Here is an 11463-nt window from a genome sequence, read left to right on the forward strand (position 1 = left end):
GAACTCTTCGAAGATAAACAAGTAAATTCCATATCTGTCCTTCAAAATTCAGCAGTCAGCTTCATCTCTGCTCTGGGAACTCTATTTTTTTTTATTTTATTCATTTTATTTTATTACTTTATTTATTTATTTGCCAAAGACAAGATTTATGAACTTAACATGGGTTAAGACAGAGCTAGAGAGAAAAGATAAATAGAAGAAAAATTATTTTGGCAATAGCATGGTGAATAAGAAAGGAAGTGAGAAGAGCACAGAAGATGGAGACAAGGTTGAGAGAAAAATTAGTCCCTCCTGGCCAAGCAACATCCTTTCTGGTGACCTGGATCTGAGAAAACCCCAGTGGAATTTAAATATCAAGACCTTGGGTCCTTTGTTAGGTGCACAACACATACACACACTTCCTTTCTGGGCCACCAGCCCCAGAGCCTTTGTCTCTGTCCTGTCTTGGTTATTGAAGCATTCACATAGCCTCTTCCATAACTTCTTGCATAATTTAGGGATAGACAACAACCTCTATAGCTACCTGCCCTCCTCCTGTCCTCTTGTACTATTCTTCCTGAAAAAAAAGGCATGCAGGTACTTACATTTGGAGAATTTCTGTGCTAACCAGGATAGAAAAATAGATAATAACAATAACAAACTAGAAGCAGTTACAAACATTTTCAGATTTTATTTATGATCAAACTTTCTAATATGCTTTTTATAAAATCCTATAATTTGCCCACCCATGCAATGAAATGATACCCTTCCATACCATTTTTATAAAATAAGTCATGTTCCCAGTGGAATAATTTTGATTTTGTCATAAATATTTTCTTAACATTGGGCTCCATAGTTCAATCAGCCCATCATTTAGAATCTCGTTTTGTTTACTTGTCTTTTTTAAATTATAAGTAGGCACAATACATTTGTCCATATGAAATAGGCAGAGTAGTATAAAATCTATTACTGACTTCATAAAACATACCTTCCTTGGACTGTAGGCAAGGACAAATTCAGCAATATCACCAGTGCTCAATAGTAACCAACTAAAAGATGGTCTCTTAATTTCCTAGGATTGCCATGACAAAACACCACGAACTGGATGGCTTAATTAAAACAAGAGAAATTTATTCTTTCACATTTCTGGAGGCTAGACATTTGAAATAAGGTGTCAGTGTGGTTTGTGTCTTCTTGGTGTGAAATGGAGGATTTTCAACATGCCTGTCTCCCAGCTTCTTGGGGTGGCTCTCAATCCTCAGCATTCTTTGGTTTATAGATTCATCACTCCAGTCTCTGCCTCCTCTGTCTTCACCTGATGGTTTCTCCACGGGTCTGTGCCAAGTTTGCACAAGTGTTCCATCAGTACACATCAGAACATGGCGTTTCCTCTATGCATGTTTGTCACATTAGTAAGAGCACTAATCATATTGAATTTAGGACCCACTTTAATCCAGTATGACCTTGCCTTAACTAATTACATCTGCAAAGATCCTATTTCCAAACAAGGTCACACTGGGGTTTTATACAAAGATGAATTTTCTGGTACACTATTCAACCTACAACAGACAGTAAACAAGGACCATTCTACTTACTGAAAGGCAAACTAAAACAAGATGGTGTCCTTGTCTTTATTCCATTATCCGCTTAGTCTATATTTTACTCTTCTGCAGAACAGTGAGGTTTACATGTCCTTCCAAGGTGAAGGAAGTCACACTGACAGCTACTTTACCAATCTAGGTCCTTCCTTGAAAATCAGCATAAGAAGTCAGAGTCACATGCCCAGTACCTGAGGTTCTGACAATAAAATGTACTCTTTGTATTGATTTAAAGCTTTGTGTTTGTAATTCCCATGACTAGACAGAACCAACTTTTTAAAAATTTGCTTTAAGTTAAATTCAATTAATTAACATATAGTATATTATTAGTTTCAGAGTTAGAGTTCAGTGATTCATCAGTTGCATATAACACCCAGTGCTCTTTCCATCACATACCTTCCTTAATGCCCATCCAGTTACCCTATCCTCCCACCCCGCCCCTCCAGCCACCCTCAGTTTATTTCCTATGATTAAGATTTTCTTATGGTTTATCTCCCCCTCTGATTTTGTCTTGTTTTATTTTTCTCTGCCTTCCCCTATGATTCTCTATTTTGTTTCTTAAATTCCACATATGAGTGAGACAATATGATAATTGTCTTTCTCTGATTGGCTTCTTTCTTTAGTTCCATCCATGTGGTTGCAAATGGCAAGATTTCATTCTTTTTGATGGACAAGTAATATTCCTGTGTGTGTGTGTGTGTGTGTGTGTGTGTGTGTGTGTATGAATGAATAAAGAAGATGCCATATATATATGGCCATTCATCTGTCAATGGATATCTCAGCTCTTCCAATAGTTTGCCTACTGTGGACATTGCTGCTATAAACATTAAGATGCATGTGCCCCTTCGATTCACTATATTTGTATCCTGCAATTGCTGGGTCATAGGATAGCTCTATTTTCAGGTTTTTGAGGACCTTCCATACTGTTTTCCAGAGTGGTTGTGCCGGCTTGCATTCCCACCAACTAACTCTATGAGAGTGTTCCCTCTGCTAGGCATCCTTGCCAACATCTGTCATTTCCCGACTTGTTAATTTTAGCCATTCTAGACTGAACAACTTCTAAAATGACTTTTAGAGAACTAAATATCTCTTTAACTTGGTGTACTTAGTAGAGCTTCCAGTAAAGAATCTAGTAAAGCTTCTTTACTAGAAGCTCTACTAAGTAGACCAAGTTAAAAATAAGGCATACTGATTCAAATTGATGAAAAAAAAAATCATTCTACATGGTGGTAAATTATAAAAACATAAATATTAAACATCATGCCTCCCCAAGAAAATAGGGTCATTTCCACAGTTTGCATTTTTTTTTCAAGAGAATAAGTTTTATTTTCAAATTACAGTTTTATACCTGTTTTAAAAACAAACATGTTTGCTCTTTAGTCCCTTGTATCCCTCTGCATTCTTGTCAGAACAGATTTTCTGTCAATCTAGTTAAAAATTTGTATCAAGCCTGTCCTTCCTCCCACCCCACCATGGCCTTGTAGTTTTATTTTGTCCCATAATAAAATAATTGGTGAATATGGCTTAGAAGCATCCTAGGGTAGTAATTAAGAACATTGATTCTGGAGCCAGAGGGATTGCATTCAAATCCAGTCCCCACCAGTATATGAATTTGCATCAGGTACTTGACCTCTTTGTGCCTTAGTTTCCCTATTTACAAGACATGGATGGTGAAAAGAGTACATTCTTTGTAAGAATATTATGAGGATTAAATGAGTTAATATCTCTAAAGCTCTTATGCATTATAGAGTATTTGTTAAATAACTAAACGTCTGCTAGAACAGAGGCTTGCTGATGATGGATCCGTGTCTTGCATCTCTATTATTTTCTATGGCACCAGACAGTGTTCTGCATTTAATATATATGCAACCCAATATCTATTTGCACAATATATATTTGAATTGAGGTAAATTAAGTTCCCCTAGCAAAATTCTTGTCTCTACGTATAGACTGATTTTATTTAGGGGGAAAAGGGATGTCTGTCCTTCTTGGAGGTTTACAGAGCTCTATGAAGTTAGAAAGTAACTGATCTGTGCTCATTGAGCATAGCACTGAACATTTTGAAAAGATCTTTTGCAAGTATCTTTTCCAACTTCTCTTGTCCAAGCTAAATAACCCAGCTCAAAACTTATCTTCTCTTGGAATCTTTTACATTAAACTCAGAAATATATCTCTTCCTCTGTATTCCTCAACATTATTTTTGTGTTCTGTAAAAATATGATTTATAAAGTTACCATAGTTTGTAAAACTGGAAGGCATGGTAGAAGTTTCCAGGCCAGTGATTATTGCCAATGGTGCAGATCATAGTCCACATGGAATTTAGATTTGTCTTTTAATACACATGACTGGGGCCCATCATCAGAAATTTGGATTATATAAGACAGTAGGGTATTGGCTTCAAGTTTAAGGTCTGAAGTCAGATAAGATTTGATACATAGTATGGTCCCTTTTGTTTGTCATCAAGTGACTCCAGCAGTGCCTGTCAAACTTTAATGTGCTCACAAATCACTGGGGGCACTCTTGAAAGTGCAGGTTCTGATTCAGCAGGTCTGCAAGAGGCCCAGAATTTGGCATTCCCAACAGACTTCAGTTATTGATGGTCCAGAGAACAATACCTTGAGTATTAAGGACCTAAAAGCTCATTGTTTAATATATCAAAATCTCAAATTCCTCATATGTCAAATAGAGCTGTTGTAAAAATTAAAGGGTATATAAATAGCTTTACCACATGGCCATGCACAATAAATGTTAGAGATTTTATTAATATAATTATTAAGGCCAGCTTCATGGGCTTGGGCCAGTATACTTGCACAGAGCTCTGTCTTAAAGGGGTTTTGTATTTGGTTTAATTCTCTTAGAACCATCTTGAATTCTTTATAATTTTATCTCTGAACCTGTATTTTATAAGTGAAGTTTAGTGGGGCAATGAGGAAGGCATGTGAGCAGAGTAGACACATGAAATATGCATTATTACCAACATTACTTGCCAACCATTTGCATTTAAAACTTACAAGTTACCAGCAGCACAGAATTCTGATGGACTCACAGTGAATTTGAGTCCAGTAAGCCTCAAAAGTACATGGTAAATGTGTTACATCTATGACTTAGTAGGGCCACATTTTCCCCAAGAAACCATGCTTTCCATTTGAAGCAGAACTTGATTTGAATGAGGAATGAAGACAATTGCACTCTAGGAATTATGAACATTCCAGGATCTCTATTATATCCTCTCCTACTCAAGTTACTTCCCTATAGATTAGCTAGCCACTTACACTGAAAATATGCTTTAGGAGGAAAGAAATAGGGCAACCCATAGTTCTTTCCTTTTCAATTATTTCTTGTTTATCATTAAGTTGAAGGTGGAGAGTATTGGTACAGAATATATGCATATCAAAAAGTGAAATGCTTCTCTGCCATGATTCCTTCTGCAGACTCTGCTCAAGTATGACACACCCAGTGTTGGTAAGCTGGACACGGAGACATGGAGCCCCAAAACAGGGCCACTGAAAATTAGCCCCCAGCAGCCTGGACTCTTGGGTCCAGTCCCACAGCCACCAAAGATCAAGATTTCTTCAACTTCCTGTGTTCTGGATCCTACAAAGAAGGCAGAAGAAATCTCGAATGCCATCCTGTTTCCAAAGGAATGGGTGAAAGACACACAGTCACAGATCCTGCAGGTGTCCAGCACCGCCAACACTGGAATGGATCATGGTGCATCCCTGCAGCAGCTGTATCTGAATCTGCAATAGCAACAGGCCAGGGAGACTGGCATCTTCCCTGTGTGCAGAGAGCTGTACTCACCGTATTTTGCTGAGCAGATCTCGGAGGTCACCATCAACTGTGTGGAGAGGGGACTGCTTTTGCTGCAAGTCCAGGACTTGATCCATATGACCATCGCCGCCTTTCAGACCTCACATGAGAACAGTGTGGCATTTGGCTGCAGGAAGGCACTGTTGCCCGAACAGGGAAGAGAGGTTTGGAGAGCCAAGTGAAGGAGCAGAAGGTCATGTGTGAGTCATGTGTGAGGCCACCGAAAAGAGGAGGAATGAGAAGAAGACAGATGGAGGAGAAGCAGCACAATGAGGAGACTCAGTTCCTCAAACAGACAAATCAGCAGCTGAATGTCCAACAGGAAGGCAGTACTGCACCAAAGAGGTGATAATTTCATATGGGTCTGTGAGCACTGCAAGCACACCCCATCATAAGACCCTTCTAAAAAAAAAAAAAAAAAAAAGGTAGTTTCCTGGAGAAAATAAAAATGAAATGCATACAGTTAAGTTAATTTTGTGTAGGGTCTCCTGTTCTGGTAAAAGCAAAATATACATGGATATATAAGCTCGGATTGTGACTTGTGCAATTTTGGTGATTCTGTACATAAGTGTCTTTATGTGTGCATTTAAAACTGGCATTGTGCAATATAAAAATGAACAGTGAAAGTCATGCAAATAATTTAAATTTGACTTTTCACTAATTAGAATCACATTAAATAGCAACGAAAACACACCATGACAGGTTAAACAAGAGACCACGAAATAAAGGGAAAAGTTTTATGCTTCAGTATCTTTAATGGGTGCTTTTTCCCTCTGCTTTTTGAACAGGGGTCCCTCTAGTTTCACTTTGTATTGAGCACCAGAAATTATATAGCTGGCTCTGCCATCGTTATTCTAATCACTATCAACAGGTCTGGGGAGGCCACGGGGGCTTCAGGTTGAAAATCCCTAATGAAAACTAGAAACACATTTGCAAAATTATACAGATCAGGAAACTTATCTGTAGTTGCACAAAATTCTCCACCTATAATTTATTGGCAAAACTAACAATATATATATATATATTTTTTTTTTACTTTGCACAAATGCTGTATTCTGAGGAATGTCTGATTATTTTATGTGGTGTTCAGATTCCCCTTTGGAAAGAAAATATCAGGACAGTGCTTGTTCCATCTTGTCTCATCAAGAACTTGTCCCTCTCTTTTCTGGATGCGTGCACTATTTCAGTTGACCACACCAGTGACACAGACCACGCTCTCACTTCCATTGGGATTACACATCGTACCTCAACTCCCAAACTATACTGAGCCGTGGATGCCTTCCTTATAGCACCCTCCACAGTGGATAGATTTCCACACAATGTAGTCTCTTCCTGATGCGTGAATGAGCAAATAGGCTGTTATGCAGAAGACTGTGAGCCCATTTTAGTAATTTCCAAGGGAAGAGGGATCAGATTCTGAGGCATTATGTTAAATTCTAGTTTTGACTGCATTTACAGTTTCACCAGAGAGAAAGTTGCCATGTGTCAGTTATTATACAGTGTTGTCTTCATCTTTCTGGATGGAGGCTGTTTGATTCCACTATTTCAATTTATTATTGTGAGATAAATAATAGTTCTTATAATTGAAAGTGAGTAGGAAGACATGGGACACAATTTCGAAAGATAGGAACTGCCTAAATTGGTCCTCAACTGATGCAACGTCTGCCCTGTGTAGACATCTTAAAATCCATATTCCATTCATATAGTCCCAGCTGGAGCAGCTAAGACTTTCACCCCATATATTGCACAATTGACTCTCTGCCTTGTGTGTGGTGGGAGGTGGAAGGGGGAGTTTGCTCTCCTCTGGTGCTTCATGTATCATCTGGTGCCAGAGGCTATGAGAATACAACATTGATGGACCAATGGACTGATCCAATATGGCAAATCCTATATTCCTGCTTGGGTACAAATGAATAACCTCATATAGTTCTGCACACATTCAACAAAATGATGAAAGGGAGAAAAAAACAAATGGAATTTCCTGATCATTGCATTCCACTTTATTTCTCTGTTCTAACTTTGTAAGTGAATTCAATGTCTGTAGAAGGCAATTGATGGCTCTAAAAGAAAAGGAAAGAAAAATGTTAAAGCCCCAAACCACTATTTGAGCACTGTTAAGCTTGGTTTTCTTCTCCTGCTGGAATCCTCCACTGAGCTCCTCATCTTGCAGCCTTTAAAGGTCATCTCAGCATTTTGGAGCCCAGGGATTGCAGATTCTCCAGGACAGGGCAGCAACCTTAGGTCTGCTGCCTCTTATTAGTAGGAGGAGCAAGGAAATGAGGACAAAAGAGGGAAGAATTGACGAGGCGTGTAGGAAAGAAGAAAGTGATGCTTCAGTTTGTCTCCAAACCTCTCAAATACGTCTTCTAAGGGATCAAGCTCCATGCCAATCATTTCGTCCTCTCCACAGCCCACTGTAGGCACACTTTCAGCTTCTAACTTTATAGAATGCCCTATGATTTAATTTTTCTGCCTATCTCATTCTCGTGCTATGCCTTCTGTGTCCTACCTCCAATACAAAGTCTTCCTTGATCAACCCAGACTACAATATTCCTCTGTCACAGTGAGTTGAAGGATTTATTATATATTTCTTGCTTGTCGTCATGTTGCTCTGTACCTTAATTTTTATTTAGCACAAATACATGTTTCTTCCTGTTCGGTAGTTTCATTAGGGGAAGGTATGGTGCTTTTTCTCACTTATAGTTGCAGGTAGTGCCTTTTACATCATAAGTTCCTAATTAATATTTATTAGCAAAAATTACTGGGTTATCCTAAAAATAAGCATATGTAGGCCATTTGTTTTTATGTGTGTACATATTTATATATATGCACATAAATACTTAGGCATATGTATACATATATGGGCATGTGTGTATGTATATAGTGATTTTTCTATGTAAGTAACTTTCTCCATAGTCAGCTGATTTTTCTTTATTTTAAATAAAAATTATTTATTTTATTTTATTTTAAGTTTCGACCCTGGCTGAAAATAGCTGAGCAGAGCCTGTATTTCCAAGGGCCAAGGGCCATGAAGCACTACCCTATTCCAGAGCTGCCCACTTCCCCCCACCCCCAGACCCGCCACCCACTCCGTTGAGCATCAAGGACCAGGAAGTCTGATTCCAACTTGATTATATCTAGGTGGAGGAAGGCTGAAGGAGGATAACCCATCCATCATACCCCAATCAGCCAATTTAAAAGATCAGGGCATATTAACCAGACAAGAATGAGCAGGACAAATGTGCAAAAGGCCCAATGGGCATAAACAATATATGCAATGCAAGGAGCCAATACTGCAGAAAGAGTGCAAAAATAATTGAATGCGAATACTATACATAAATCCAGATGAGATTCGAGCTGTGACCTTGAGGTGAAAAGGCTCCTTAAAAGGCAACCAAAGCTTTCTATTCTAAAGGGATTAAATCTCTGAAAATCATTCTCTTTCTCTGCATTCATGTTTCACACTTTGCTGTGCTCACATAAAAAGGGCAGATATACCAGCAGTTCGGTGTTTACTTTCTTGTGTTTCTTTTCTTCCCAGATAGCTGGTATCGGCTTTACCACAGATCAGAGTGGGTGAGCCTTTTTCACCTTCTGATTATGGCTTGTAATTGTCAATACCAGGTTAGCAAGCTTTCTAATGGAAATTACCAGTGCACGGAAGAATGATAAAGCAATCTGCTCAGGTGGGAGACGTATAGGCTCCGGAGCTCAAGTCATCTTTTCTAGGGCTTACAATAATTATGAGAGCAAATTTAATAAACTTTTGCATGAAACTTGTAACAGAATATGCCTAGATTCATTGTTGCCATAGCATTGCAAACTTGAGAATACCAGCAAAGAGCTCACGTGTTTAAACACAGCTAGGCAAGGCTTTATCTCGACTGTTTTTCCATGGCCTCCATGTAACATTCGAATCCAACTCCTAAGACAGGGTTGCCTGGAGCATTTACAAGTTTGATTTTTCCTTTCTCACCAGACAGGTGGCAATGATCACAGAGCTCAAACTTATTTAGAATGGCAGCTACCACAACAGACAGTGGTTCAGAGCTTGAAAGGATTAAAGCTGGATTAGGAGGAGGAAGGATGTATTCCCAACGGGCAATATTTATAACAAGGAGGAGGCTTTTTTCCACCTCCTCTATAAGAATAACAAGGAGGAAAAATGAATCCCAGCAATGATTCTCAAAATGGCAAGATGTGGGCAGGACTTAAGAAATACACCTTTCTAATTTCCAGGCAATTTATTGTGTGTATGCCTAAGTATCCAATTAGCAGGCACAGATGCCATTTTGCATTAAAAAATATAGGGTTTTACAACTGCAAACCAGCTGTGCCCATAAATTTCACCAATCACTTTGCAGAGGTCTACAGAGAATTTAAACTTGAACCTCGTGGAATTTATTTTCCTCTGTGTTAAATAATCAAAGATTGATTGGCATTTTTCTGTCTAGTAAAATATTTTCCTCAAAGAAGAGTCAGAAATCACAATGCAGGTGCAATAATAAGCCTCTAAAAAACCAACAGAAATAGATTATTTCTGACCCATGAAAAGCTTACATTCTAAACCAGCTACAGCCAATAGAATTTTTTGCAATGATAGAAATGTTCTAAATTTGCACCGTCCATGATAGTAGCCCCTCAGCCCATGTAGTGATTGAGTCCTTGAAATGTGGCTAAAACAACTGTGAGACTGCATTCTTAATTTTCCTGTTTTAACTAGCTCAAATTTAAATGACCACATGAGTGATTACCATATTGAATAGCGCAATTCAGCATCATTCATGTTGTTAATGTATCAAGAAATTAACAAATGACAGTCTGAAATCAGATAGACACCTGATTTTTGATAGCCATGTGATAGCCATACAAGTTAAAATGGTTAACCTGTTAACCATGTATTTCATCTGGTAAATGGCAATAATCATGGTTCTTCCAGTATTGTCAGGTGGTTAAATGCATGATGTGTAAATTATTTGACCTCTTGCTTGAAACTAAGTAGGCCTTTAATCAATGTTCTTGAATCTTTCTTATTTTGTCTTTCCCTCTTTTCTTTTCTCCTTTCTTTCCTTCCTTTATTAGATAAGAAAGAAGAGCCCCCCCCCAAACAGCAAATGGACAAGATCCTCAATAAGGAATATTGTTGTATCTGCCACTTCCACAAGTTTATTGTTCTAAATGGGAATTTTACATGAAAGTTGCCTGTAAAGCATAACTAGTTTCTATCCCAGAGCCCCTCTGCAGAGCCTCTGCATTTTTTTTTTGAGCCTCTGCATTTAAACGCACATACTTCTCAGTGCCCCATATACCCCACTTAGTTCTCCATTTAGCTGTTGAGTTTAGTTGTTCTCAATTTTTTTTTATCATCTTTCCAAATTCCAGGTTAGAGAAATCTAAATGGATCGAGATGTTCCTCTCTGTTATTATCAAGATCTCAGGGTTTAGCACAAACTCATGAAGAGCATCTGTCCAGAACATGGCTGAGTTCAACTTGCTCTTTTTCTGCTTTAACTTGCTACTCATTACCCATGACTTAAAGGGAACAGTGGGTAACCCAACAGGAGAACATTAACTAAGATTGAACATGGAAAAGTCAAGAAATAAAGAGGATATTAAAAAGCAAAATAAAATATTTGTACTGATAGTTCCTGTTATTTTATAATATTTTTACCTATTCATAGACTTTTGGCATTTTTTATTCTCCCAATTTCTTTTATCAGCTTTTAGAAGGAGATCCTGCAAATACTATTTTTTCCTATTTGATAAGTACATAAACTAATAACCAGAAAAATTAAGAGGAATGCTCAGGGTTTCTCATGAGGGTGGCATAGAGAACACTAGAACTCAGTTACATTTTTTTTCTAGTTCATTTGCCACCTGGGGTCTTATATTTAATTGTGCAAGTAATGCAAAGAAACAGAATTTCATTAGGCTTTAGATAGGTAGGGACCCTCTACTAGGCCCTCAATCAAGGGCCAGTATGCAGGCCCTTGTTTTTAAAGCCTGTGTATCTTTTTATTTTTCTTTTGAAAGGGTCATTAAAGTGTATCACTGATAGCCTGTGTGCTGAGTGTTG

At 38.1% G+C, this 11463-nt stretch overlaps 1 pseudogene; it reads left to right on the plus strand.

The window, feature by feature from the left end:
- The first annotated feature begins 1358 nt into the window (after window positions 1-1358).
- Window positions 1359-5736, plus strand: LOC122903574 (annotated as a pseudogene).
- The last annotated feature ends 5727 nt before the right edge of the window (window positions 5737-11463 follow it).

This window comes from Neovison vison, chromosome 3 (assembly GCF_020171115.1).
Source record: "Neovison vison isolate M4711 chromosome 3, ASM_NN_V1, whole genome shotgun sequence".
NCBI lineage: Eukaryota > Metazoa > Chordata > Mammalia > Carnivora > Mustelidae > Neogale > Neogale vison.